This window comes from Macaca nemestrina, chromosome 5 (genome assembly GCF_043159975.1).
Source record: "Macaca nemestrina isolate mMacNem1 chromosome 5, mMacNem.hap1, whole genome shotgun sequence".
NCBI lineage: Eukaryota > Metazoa > Chordata > Mammalia > Primates > Cercopithecidae > Macaca > Macaca nemestrina.
Window position 1 is genome coordinate 166,743,149 of NC_092129.1, and position 11,325 is coordinate 166,754,473.

At 43.6% G+C, this 11,325-nt stretch overlaps 1 long non-coding RNA gene across 2 annotated transcripts in view; it reads right to left on the reverse strand.

Moving 5' to 3' along the window:
- LOC139363498 (uncharacterized) overlaps positions 1 to 9,292 on the reverse strand; it is a 28,610-nt gene extending 19,318 nt beyond the window's left edge. Inside the window, exon 1 of one of the 2 annotated variants that reach the window (XR_011624009.1) lies at positions 9,219 to 9,292. This is a non-coding gene — a long non-coding RNA (uncharacterized lncRNA). Of the gene's footprint in view, positions 1 to 8,808; positions 9,051 to 9,218 lie in introns of those variants that run through there. The other variant, XR_011624010.1, reaches the window with a different exon arrangement.
- Between the last annotated feature and the right edge of the window lie 2,033 nt (positions 9,293 to 11,325).

Here is an 11,325-nt window from a genome sequence, read left to right on the forward strand (position 1 = left end):
TTCTGGCCAGTGAGACTTATCAGGTTCATCGGGGTCTTCCTACACGTCTTCATCACAATTTGCAGAACTCCACTGTCTCCTAATCAATGCCCCCACTTTAACAGTAGTCTGTGAGGCTGAGAGTTCAGCTTTCCTTGCAATTCAGCCAGTCATGTGATGAGGGTTTGTGTTTGATTTTTGGCAATTTCAGACCTGTAGTTACAGGAGAGAAGATTCTGACTCAGGACACACCTAGAAACTCTTAAGTCACTTATGTGAACTGGGAGCCAGGGAATCCAATCCGGGAGATCATCCATTTCCTTCATCACTCTATCCAGTGACACTAGGAGTAACCAACCAACATCATTATGAGAGGTGAAGCTGGCTGGGCTTCTGGGTCAGGTGGGGACTTGAAAAACTTTTCTGTCTAGCTAAAGGATTGTAAATGCACCAATCAGTGCTCTGGTAAAGGTTTGTAAACACACCAATCAGTGCTCTGTAAAAATGCACCAATCAGCACTCTGTAAAATGGACCAATCAGCTCTCTGTAAAATGGACCAATCGGCAGGATGTGGGTGGGGCCAAATAAGGGAATAAAAGTTGGCTGCTTGAGCAGGCAGTGGCAATCCACTCCTGTTTGGTCACGTTGTATGCTTGGGAGGCTTTGTTATTTAGCTCTGTGCAATAAATCTTGCTGCTGCTCACTCTTTAGGTCTGCACTACTTTATGAGCTGTAACACTCACTGCAAAGGTCTGCAGTTTCACTCATGAAACCAGTGTGACCATGAACCCACTGGGAGGAACGAACAACTCCAGATGCACCATTTTAAGAACTGTAACATTCACTGTGAAAGCCTGTGGCTTCATTTAGCAAGACCATGAACCCACCAGAAACAAGAAACTCCGGACATATCTGAACATTTGAAGGAACAAACTGTGGATACACCATCTTTAAGACGTGTAACAGACCAGGCGCAATAGGTCAAGCCTATAATCCCAGCACTTTGGGAGGCCAAGATGGGCGGATCACGAGGTCAGGAGATCGAGACCATCTTGGCAAAGACGGTGAAACCTTGTCTTTACTAAAAAAACTCAAAAAACTAGCCGGGTGTGGTGGCAGGCGCCTGTAGTCCCAGCTACTCGGACAGCTGAGGCAGGAGAATGTCGTAAACCGGAAGGTGGAGCTTGCAGTGAGCTAAGATTCGCCACTGCACTCCAGCCTGGGCGACAGAGCGAGACTCCGTCTCTGTAACACTCACTGCAACTTCATGCTTGAGGTCAGCGAGACCAAGAACCAACAGGAAGGAACCAATTCCAGACACAATTATATTCCTTGGTTTTCCACAAATGTTTTGAGAATATTATGTATAGAGTCATTAAATTCTTTGCCTCTTATAAGTAGTAAATTATGAGTATCAAATGCATTTATTTTGCATATCTCCAAAACAGGCCGTGGACTATCAGTGCCCTCTGTACTACTAGAAGTAGAGTCCTTAGCATTTTTAGGTCTAATCGAATTAAGGAGCCACTTCCAGAAACCCCAGAACCAATTTGGGAAACTTTTCCTTAAAATTATGTTCTCCCACAGGGCGTGGTGGCTCACGCTTGTAATCACAGTGCTTTGGGAGGCTGAGGCAGGTGGATCACCTGAGGTTGGGAGATCGAGACCAGCCTGACCAATATGGAGAAACCCCATCTCCACTAAAAATACAAAATTAGCCAGGTGTAGTGGTGCGGTCTGTAATCCCAGCTAGTTGGGAGGCTGAGGCAGGAGAATCGCTTGAACCTGGAAGGCGGAGGTTACAGTGAGCCGAGATCGCGCCATTGCCCTCCAGCCTGGGCAAGAAGAGCGAAACTCCATCTCAAAAAAAGAGAAAATTCTGTTCCTCTAGTACCACTCCTGGTAACAAAATCTGTATTAGTAATGGTCCTTTGGAGAGAGGGAACCAGTGGGACATAAATAGAAAGATGGATAGATTATAGATAGATAGATACATGAGAGGAGATTAGGGGAATTGGCTCATGCGCCTATTGAGGCTGAAAAGTCCCACAACAGGCTGTGCATTGACATACATACTATAAATGCTATTTAGAGAGTAAATAAGAGTGGCATAGGGCAGCAGAAGACTCCAGAGAATGTTTCAAGGTACCAGGGGCAAGATGATGAGCATGTAAACTACAACATGGTAACGGGGAAGAAAAGGAATAGGCAACTGCAAGTGGTGTCAAGCAGGTACAAAGATACTATTTGACAACTGATTAAATAAGGTGGGCATGGGGATAGTAGGCAAAAGCATAACACCTGGGAGCCAAGCACAAGGAGGAAGTTTTGTGGAGTCAGATGATGAGTTTTGTTTTGGAGGTGTTGAACTTAGAATGCCATGCCATATCTGAGGGTAGACTGTCCAGTAGAATGTCAGACAAATATGGGTTGGTGCTTGGAGGACAGAGAATCATCAGCACTTAGGACAGTGGTTCTCAACCCTTTGAAAACCAGCATCTCCTTTTAAAATAAATACTTAGTATCACTTCTGCAATGTATAGGTAATATGAGCCACACCTTGTTTTATTGCACTTCTCTTTATAAAGTGCTTTGCAGATACTGCACTTTTTACAAATTGAAGGATTATGGAAAACGTGTGTTGAGTAAGCCACTTAATGCTATTTTTCCAACGGCTTTGCTCATTTTATGTCTCTGTGCCAGAAGTTTTTCTAGCAACAAAGCATTATTAAATTAAGGTATGTACATCGTTTTTTGTTTTGTTTTCTGAGACGAAGTTTCGGTCTTGCCTCCCAGGGTGAAGCACAATGGCGCAATCTCGGCTCACTGCAACCTCTGCCTTCTGGGTTCATGCCATTCTCCTGCCTCAGCCTCCCAAGTAGCTGGGATTACAGGTGCCCAGCACCACACCTGGCTAATTTTTGTATATTTAGTAGAGACGGGATTTCACCGTGTTGACCAGGCTGGTCTTGAACTTCTGACCTCAGGTGATTCACCTGCCTCAGCCTCCCAAAGTGCTGAGACTACAGGCATGAGTCTCTGCACCTGGCCCACATTGGTTTTTTTTTTAGACATAATACTATTACACACTTAATAGACTATGGTATAGTGTAAACGTAACTCTTGTATGCATTGGAAAAGAAAAAATGTGTGTGACTCTTGCTTTATTGCAATATTCCCTTTATTGTGATATCTTTATTGCACAGGTCTGAAACTGAGCCTGCAACATCTTCACGGTATGCCTATACACATAAATTTTTCAAGAATTCCAATAATACCATGTAAAGGAGACATAAACCTACAGCAATTTATTCTTTAAAATAAAAATTTAGGCCGGGTGCCATGGCTCACGCCTGTAATTGCCTGCCGAGGCAGGCGGATTAGGAGATCAGGAGATCAAGACCATCCTGGCTAACATGGTGAAACCCTGTCTCTACTTGAAAAAAAAAAAGAAAAAGAAAAGCCGGGCGTGGTGGTGGAGCACCTGTAGTCCCAGCTACATGGGAGGCTGAGGCAGGAGAATGGCGTGAACCCGGGAGGCAGAGCTTGCAGTGAGCTGAGATCGCGCCACTGTACTCCAGCCTGGGCGACAGAGCAAGACTCTGTCTCAAAAAAAAAAAAAAAAAAAAAAAAAAAAAAAAAAAAATTAGTATTTACATATTCAGGCATGACTACACTTAACAGTTCATAAATATATGTTATATATGTGTGCAAGGTTAGTCGCTACAGAATTCATTCATTCATTCATTTAACAACCGTTCATTGAGTCCCTTCTAAGTTACAAGTGCAATTTTAGGTACTGGGGAAACAGTAGTGAAATGAAAGAAACAGTGTCTGCTCTCATAGAATTTACATTCTCTTAGAGATCAAGACAGACAACAAGCAAATAAATAGGTAAATAATAACACAATTTCTTATGGTCACAAGAGCTATGAGAATATAGACTATTTGGATAAGGAGTGGTATTGGGGGAGGTCTACTTTTGGTGGCAAAGTCAGTAAAAGTCTCTCTGAAGCATTAAAGATGAAAAACAGAGGCAGCTTCATGGAGGAATTATTGCCCCAAGATGGAGAGAAGGTGTGTTTGAGGATCAGCAGGAAGAACATAGCAAGAGGGCAATGTTTTAAGATGACCTGGAAGTAAGCATAAGCATATCATAAAGATCAAAATAGGAAGCTGAGATTTTTTGTGTTTCTTTTTTTTGTTTTGTTGTTTTCTTGAGACGGAGTCTCACCCTGTCGCCTAGGCTGGAGCGCAATGGCACAATCTTGGTTCACTGCAATCTCTGCTTCCTGGATTCAAGCGATTCTTCTGTCTCAGCCTTCCAAGTAGCTGGAATTACAGGCGTGTGCCACCACTCCTGGCTAATTTTTTGTATCTTTAGTAGAGACGGAGTTTGACCATGTTGGCCAGACTGGTCTCAAACTCCTGACCTCAGGTGATCCACCCGCCTAGGCCTCCCAAAGTGCTGGAATTACAGGCGTGAGCCGCCATGCCCGGCCAGGAAGCTGAGGTTTTGTTCTAAGTGCCAGATGAAATCATCAGAAAACTTTAATCAGAGGTATGAGATGATCTTATCTACTTTTTTTTTTTTTTTTTTTTTTTGAGATGGCGTCTCACTCTGTTGCCCAGGCTGAAGTGCAGTGGAGTGATCTCAGTTCGCTGCAACCTCCACCTCCCAGGTTCAGGTGATTCTCCTGCCTCAGCCTCCCAAGCAGCTGGGATTACAGGTGCCCACCACCACGCCCCACTAATTTTTGTATTTTAGTAGAGATGGGGTTTCGCCATGTTGGCCAGGCTGGTCTCGAACTCCTGACCTCAAGCGATCTGTCCACCTCGGCCTCCCAAAGTGCTGGGATTGTAGGCGTGGGCCACTGTGCCCGGCCTGATCTACTTTTTAAAAGTATATTCTGCAGACTTCTCATTATGATAGCATGGCAGACTAGATTTCTCAAACGACTCTTTCATGGAAAACAACTAAAAATTGTGAATAATTATATATTTTTAACATTTCAAAGATCTGGCAAACACGTGAAGAATTTGCAAATGACAAAATGAAATAAAAACAGGAATCCTAGGAAGCATATTCCTGAAACTGGCTTTCATCCTAAGGGTATTTTCTCAATTACAGTGAACTGTAGCAAAATGTTGATGGACACTCAGGGCACACAAGAAGGGAATGAAGTCTCAGGCCCATCCAATGTGGGAGTTGATTAGAAAATCCCCATATAAAGCTCAGCTCTCAAAGGCATGCATCTTATGAAGTGCATGAGAAATAAAGCTACAGTGCAGAAAGAGAAAGCAGACGTTTCCATACAGTGTTGATGAAAGTATAAAATACTATAAAATAGTTTGGAAGATGGTCTGGCAGTTTTCCACAAAATTAAACATAATCCTACCCTGTGACCCAGCAACTCTACTCCTGAGGTCTTTACCCAAGAAAAATGAAAACCTATGTTCAAAAAATGACTTGTATGGAAATGTTCACAGCTGCTTTGTTTATAACAACCCTAAACTGGAAGTGGGCCCAGTGTTCATCAACACAAGACTGGATAAATAAACTGTGGTATATACATATACAATAGAATACTAGCCAGCAATAAAAAGGAATTAGATACTGATACATACAACAACATGGATAAATTTTTTAAAATTATGCTGAATGAAAGAAGCCTCACACAGTAGAACACAGACTGTCTGATTAGATGTGTATGAAATTCTAGAACAAGCTAAACTGAGAAGAAAAAAAAAAATCAGAATAGGCTGCCAGGTGCGGTGGCTCATGCCTGTAATCCCAGCACTTTGGGAGGCCAAGGCGGGTAGGTCACGAGGTCAGGAGATCAAGAGCATCCTGGCTAACATGGTGAAACCGCGTCTCTACTAAAAATAAAAATAATAATTAAAAAAAAAATTAGCCAGGCCCACGTGGTGGCAGGTGCCTGTAGTCCCAGCTACTTGGGAGGCTGAGACAGGAGAATGGCGTGAACCCGGGGGGCGGAGCTTGCAGTGAGCTGAGATCGTGCCACTGTACTCCAGCCTGGGCAACAGAGCAAGATTCCATTTCAAAAATAAAAAAATAATAATCAGAACAATTGATGCCTCTAGTTGTTGGAAGCAGGGGACATGGGACTGACTCTGGGAGGGGGCATGAGAAAACTTTCTCGGGTTATGTTGACGTTCTATATCTTCATAAGACTGAAACTTTTACAATGGTAAACTTACGATTTGTGCATTCTGGCTGGGTGCTGTGGCTTATACTTGTAATTCCAATACTTTGGGAGGCTAAGGTGGGCGGATCACTTGAGGTCAGAAATTTGAGACCAGCCTGGCCAACATGGTGAAACCTGGCATGGCTAGCATGGTGAAATCCTGTCTCTGCTAAAAAAAAAAAAAAAAAAAAAATACAAAAATTCGCCGAGCGTGGTGGCACACACCTGTAGTCCCAGCTACTTGGGAGGCTGAGGCAGGAGAATCACTTGAACCTGGGAGGCAGAGGTGGCAATGAGCTGAGATCATGCCACTGTACCTCAACCTGGGTGACAGAGTAAAACTCTGTTTCAAGTAAAAAAAAAAAAAGCAGTCTGGGCATAGTAGCTCAGGCCTGTCATCTCAGCAGTCTGGAGGCTGAGGCAGGTGGATCACCTGAGGTCAGGAGTTTATGGCCAATATGACGAAAAATACAAAATACAAAAATTAGCTGGGCATGGTGCTGCATGCCTGTAATTCCAGCTACTCTGGAGGCTGAGGCAGGAGAACCGCTTGAACCCAGGAGGTGAAGGTTGCAGTGAGCTGAGATCATGCCATTGCACTCTAGCCTGGGCAACAGAGTGAGACTCCGTATCAAAAAAAAAAAAAAAAAAAAAAAAAAAAAAGGACTTTGCATTTCATTGCATTTACATCTTATACTCCATAAAGAAAAGAAAAAAACCGTAAAGAAATATTAACTCAATTAATTATATGTGTGCTGAAGGGCTTAGGGGTGACTTGTATTTTCAAATGCATCAAAAAACATAATGGAGTGATGGATGAATAGAGGGATGAATACATAGGTGAGAAAAAATAAAAGTTTTCATGATAAATTAATGGAACAAAAGAAGGTATTGGAAATGTGTCAGTCTTAACTTTGATAGAAGTCAATGGAAAGCAAAAACTAATTCATATTACCCTAAAGGAAAAATTTAATTTAAATTGTCCTCGGTTATTAGTGCCTATAAGGCAATTGGGAGAAACAAATGCAACAAGAATGCTGGTTCAACCCAAGGCCCAAAAGGATCCTCTTAGATAAAGGATTCTCGGAGGAGAAGGCGCTCACAAGCAGAAATCCCTCAGAATGTAAGGAAAAAAGTGGCCATAAATGGGAGCCAGTGGAAACAATGAATTGAAAACACACACAAAGACCTCAGGTGTTTGTTTTGTTTTTTGTTGTTGTTTTTCTTGAGACAGAGTCTCACTCTGTCACCCAGGCTGGAGTGCAGTGGCACAGTCTTGGCTCACCACAACCTCCACTTCCTGGGTTCAAGCGATTCTCCTGCCTCCCCCTCCCAAGTACCCGGGATTACAGGCGTGCGGTATGAGTACCGGCTAATTTTTTTTGGATTTTTAGTAAGAGATGGGGTTCTGCCATGTCGGCCAGGCTGGTCTCGAACTGCTGACCTCAGTGATCCACCCACTTTGGCCTCCCAAAATCCTGGGATCACAGGCATGAGCCACACGCCCGGCCGACCTCAGGTATTTGAATCATCAGACAGCATATGTTTAATGTGTTTAAATAAATACAAGAGGCTTATCATCCTCAGAAATAAAAGACTATAAAATTTAATCAAGCAGATTAGATAAAAAAGTCATCTAGAATTAAAAATTTTATGGCCAGGAGCTGTGGCTCACATCTGTAACCTCAGCACTTAGTGAGGCCAGGGTGGGTGGATGGCTTGAAGCCAGGAGTTCGACACCAACCTGGGCAACAGGGTGCGATCTCATCTCTACAAAAAACTTAAAAATTAACCAGGCATGGTGTTGCACGCCTGTAGTACCGCCTATTCCAGAGGCTGAGGCAGGAGAATGGCTTCAGATCGGAAGTTCGAGTTTATAGTGAGCTTTGATCATGCCCCTTCACTCCAGCCTGGGAGACCAGAGTAAGACCTTGTCTCTAAAAAGTAAATAAATTAGTAAATAAATATTAAATAAATAAAAAGTATAACACAGTAATGTAAGTTTAAAACTCAGTGGATGACCAGCAGATTAGAAACTGAAAAGAATATTAGTTAACTAGAAGATATCCAAACTGCAGCTCAGAGAGGCTGAGATAGATACCATAGCAAGAGGTTAAGAGTCAAGGAAGAGGCCAGGTGCGGTGGCTCACGCCTGTAATCCCAGCACTTTGGGAGACCGAGGCGGGTGGATCACCTGAGGTCAGGAGTTCAAACCAGCCTGACCAACATGGCGAAACCCTATCTCTACTAAAAATACAAAAAAACTAGCTGGGTGTGGTAGCGGACGCCTGTAATCCCAGCTACTCAGGAGGCTGAGGCAGGAGCTTGAACCCGGGAGGCAGAGGTTGCACTGAGCCGAGATTGCGCCATTGCACTCCAGCCTGGGCAATGAGAGCGAAACTCTGTTTCAAAAAAAAAAAAAAAACAAGAATCAAGGAAGATAGAAAGGGGGGTTCAACATGCCTCAAATCAGAGTTTTGAAAGACAGAGAATGGGAGGAGGAAATATTTTGAGAGATGAATGTTGAGAGCTGAGAACAGAATTATTCAAAGATAGCAATTCTTAGACTAAGGACTCCTATAAAATTCCAAGCAGGATAAATTTTTTAAAAATCCATACCTCGGCCGGGCCCGGTGGTTCACACCTGTAATCCCAGCACTTGGGGAGGCCGAGGTGGGCAGATCACGAGGTCAGCAGGTCGAGACCATCCTGGCTAACATGGTGAAACCCCATCTCTACTAAATATACAAAAAAAAAATTAGCCGGGCATGGTAGCAGGCACCTGTAGTCGTCCCAGCTACTCAGGAGGCTGAGGCAGGAGAATCGCGTGAACCTGGGAGGCGGAGCTTGTAGTGCGCCGAGATTGCACCATTGCTCTCCAGCCTGGGCAACAGAGGGAGACTCCATCTCAAAACAAAAAAAAGAAAAAAGAAAAAAAAAATCCACACCTCAGCATAACTAAGTAAAACTGCAGGAAACCAAATATAAGAGAATATTTTTAAAGCAGCCAGAGAGAAAAGATGACTCACCATAAAGAAACGGCAATTAGATTTGTAGCTGACTTCTTTACTGCAACATTAGAAGCCAGGAGACAAGAGAAAAATATCTTGAATGTGGCCAGGAGCAGTGGCTCAGGCCTGTAATCCCAGCACTTTGGGAGGCAGAGGCGGGTGGAACATGATGTCAGGAGATCGACACCATCCTGGCTAACACGGTGAAACCCCGTCTCTACTAAAAATACAAAAAATTAGCCGGGAGTGGTGGTGGGCGCCTGTAGTCCCAGCTACTGGGGAGGCTGAGGCAGGAGAATGGCCTGAACCCAGGAGGTGGAGCTTGGGCGATAGAGTGAGACTCCATCTCAAAAAAAAAAAAAAAAAAAAAAGAAAAATATCTTTAAAGTTATTAGAAAAACTCAATTGTAAACTTAGAATAATGTACTTTATGAAATACTTTATGAAACTATATTCAAGACTTAATTTAAAATCATTACATTTTATTTTCTATTTTTGAGACAGTCTGGTTCTGTCACCCAGGCTGTAGTGCAGTGGCACAATCACAGCTCACTGCAGCCTGAAACTCCTAAGCTCAGATGATCCTCCTGCCTCAGCCTCCTGAGTAGCTGGGATTACAGGCAAACACCACCGTTTTTTGTTGTTTTTTCTTTTGTAGAGAGAGGGTATTGCTATGTTGCCCAGGCTGGTGTTTAACTCTTCGTCTCAAGTGACTCTGAAACCCACCCAATAGTCCCAAGATCATTTTTTTTTGGGGGGGGGGCAAAGATAGATATTGACTCTGGTCTTAAGCTTGAAGCTTACATTTGTTTTATCTGAGTTCCTTCCTCAGGAAAGGACCTTCAGGTGTCTCCGAAGAAAAGCATAGAACTGAAACTCACCAGATGATCGCATCCAGACAATGAGATGCCAGACCCCTCATTCATCATGATTGCTTCCTTGCCCCTCCCTAGTTCCTGTTTTCTTATACATTGTTACATTTCTTCCCTGCTATGTAAATCCCTAGTTTTAGAAGCTAAGGGAGATGGATTGAGATGAGCTCCCATCTCCTCTGCTGCACCTGATTAAAGCCTTCTTCCCTGGCAATATTCGTCATTTCAGCGACTGCCTTGCTGTGCTGTTGGGAGCAAGCCCCCCAAATCTGGCCATAAACTGGTCCCAAGACTGGCCATCAAATCTCTGCAGCACTGTGACATGTCCATAATGGCGTTAGGCCCAAGCTGGAAGGTTGTGGGTTTATGGGAATGAGGGCAAGGAACACCTCGCCTGCCCAGGGCGGAAAACTGCTTAAAGGCATTCTTAAGCCACAAACAAAAGCATGACCAATCTGTGTCTTAAGGGCATGTTCCTGCTGCAATTAATTCGGCCCATCCCTTCGTTTCCCATAAGGGATACTTTTAGTTAATTTAATATCTATAGAAACAATGCTAATGACTGGTTTGCTGTTAATAAATATGTGAGTAAATCTCTGTTCGGGGCTTTCAGCTCTGAAGGTTGTGAGACCCCTGATTCCCTACTTCACACCTTTATATTTCTGTGTGTGTGTCTTTAATTCCTCTGGGTTAGGGTCTCCCCCACCGAGCTGGTCTCAGCATTGTGCAGCCAACAGCGGGACCCAGACGGAACCTCTGATGTTTCACTAACAATTCTCCCACCTCGGCCTCCCAAAGTGTTGGGATTACAGATGTGAGCCACCATGCCCAGCCTACATTTTCATATGTGTCACTTCTGCTCACATTTCATTTCTCAATTCAGATGATTATGCCTAATAGCAAATTTGTGGGTGTCCAGAAGGAACTGAGAACCGGAAATCTTGCTGAGGATTAGTTACTCTACTGTTGTAGGGAAAATTACATAGGTGGTAAAAACAGTGAAAAACAGTGAGTTGGGAGCATGAAAATCAATAAAGTGGCTACCTTTGTGGGGAGGGCGGGTATATGATTGAAGAAGGGCATTTGCAAAGGGGTAGGGGAGCTTCAAGACTATGTACCGGTGACCAGGCACAGTGGCTCATGCCTGTAATCCCAGCACTTTGGGAGGTCAAGTTGGGTGGATCACAAGGTCAGGAATTCAAGACCAGCTTGGCCAACATGGTGAAACCCCGTCTCTGCTAAAAATACAAAAA